We start from the raw sequence: 1,974 nt of genomic DNA, 5'->3' as shown, positions 1-1,974 counted from the left end.
GACCAATGACTCTACCGTAAACAGAGGTACGCGTAAAGTCAATGGCAACCTCCTGAACACGAGATGACTGTCGCTCTGTCAGGATAACGCGGTAGGCATCTGGAGAGGGAGGGTCCGACTGGGCCTCCGGATCCGGGCAGGGGGCCGCCATACCGCCAAGACTAACTGCAAGCTTCCGATGGGGAGTATGAACAGGCTGCCACCCCAAAAAAGGGGGACGAAGCGGGAGGTGGAGCCTGGGGGTGAGGCGGGCGAGGCGGGGTGAGGGGGCGGGGGGGGTTGGAGCGGAGGGCGGGGTGAAGGGATCGGGGTGCGGGGAAAAACGGGGGGGCGCGGGAGGGTGGGGGGGAGGGGTGGCGGGGGCGGAGAGGTAAAGCGGGGGGCGGGGAGAGCGAAATGGAGGCGGGGGGGCGGGTGAGGTGAGAGGGGACGGCGGGTGAGGCAGAGCGGGGGAGGGAGGGGGTGAGGCGAAGCGAGGGGGGGGAGGGGTGAAGCGAGGTGGGGCGGAGGGGGGCGGAGTGGATGAGAGCGGAGGGGGGGTGAGAGGGCGGCTGAGACGAGGGGAAGGGGGGGGGTGGAGGCGTAAGGAGGGGGCGGCGAGGGTGAGGTGAGAAGGAGCGGGGGAGAAGGGGGGATTAGAGGCGAAGGGAGGGGGCGGCGGGGGTGAGGGGAGATGGAGCGGCGCGGCGGGGCGGGGCGGGAGAACAGTGAGGGGGCGGGTTGGAGCGAAGCGACGGGCGAGAGAGAACAGCGAGGGGGGGGCGAGAGCGAGGCGAGGCGAGGGGAGGGGCGCAGCGAGGTGGCCGACGGGTGAGGGGGAGGGGGGGGCGGGGGGCGAGGGCGGAGGGGGAGGGAAGGGAGCGGAGGTGGTCGCGGCGGGAGGAGGAGCTAAGGGGAGGTAGAGCGAGCGGCGGTAGGGAGGGGAAGCTCACAGGAGCTGCAAATTCTTTGGACACTCTTTTGGTTTCTAAGCTAACCTTTATGACCCACGACTTACAACAATTTGTGCATCTTGATTGGCTACCTTAGCTACCACTATGTGATTTCCTATATTTCTATTTTTTGAATTTGGGGGACATACTTCTCAACGTTATACATACACACAAAGTCAATGTGATACATACACAAAGAGGAAAGTCAAATGGCAAAACCCAAAGACATTTTAATACATATTTCCCAACGCTAGGATTTATGTAAAATGCTCATTTTGAAAGAACACTCGAACAATTTGAAACAATACTCCCGTGCATTAACAACTAGAACAAAATCTCACGTGTGATGTCATAATCCCCCTTTAAGCTTTCATAAAAAAATATTGCAATGAAAAGGCCATATTGCTATCCAAGCTGACACTTTGTGTCACTTTGGACTTCATTGACAAAGCTTCCCCAATAATTTCATCCCATGTTTTTAGAATTGTAAATGAGTGAACAATTCAAATTGCACATTTATGAAAATGTGAAGGGCACTCATTTCTTAATGATCATCAGAGTACCCGAATTTCATCATCTCTAGATCCTTACAGTTTCTTGCCTTCAAGTTATAATTTCAAATGATCTATAAAGCTTCTGTTCCACAACAATCCAAACAAGCAGCTTCCTTGATCCAAAGTGAACCTAGCAGCATAATAATTTCATTAACAAAAAGGCTCACAGTAAAAGATAAACTGAAAAGGAACAGGAAGAACATCAAGGTGAATCATAGATTGCAAAAGTGAGGTGCACCAACCAAAATGGGAAAGGTTCATGTAGTTGCTCAAAATCATCATAAAGGTAAAAGTCATTTTCCAAAAATTGTATTGTATAATCAAGCAATAGGCTGGTGAAATTGTGACATCAAGCTGACAAGACTCAGGCTCGGATAATGGACCAAACATACAATTTTTTTGTATTAGTAATACAATGCATCAAATCCCAGTCAATATCCATTGAGTGAGTACAATAGTGCAAGCATGTCCATTAGTAATTGACAACC

This window comes from Dipteris shenzhenensis, chromosome 33 (genome assembly GCF_047967505.1).
Source record: "Dipteris shenzhenensis isolate YYH24624 ecotype China chromosome 33, Dip_SZ_1.0, whole genome shotgun sequence".
Lineage (NCBI taxonomy): Eukaryota > Viridiplantae > Streptophyta > Polypodiopsida > Gleicheniales > Dipteridaceae > Dipteris > Dipteris shenzhenensis.
The sequence above is the reverse complement of the archived record's forward strand: the minus strand, read 5'-3'. Positions refer to the sequence as shown.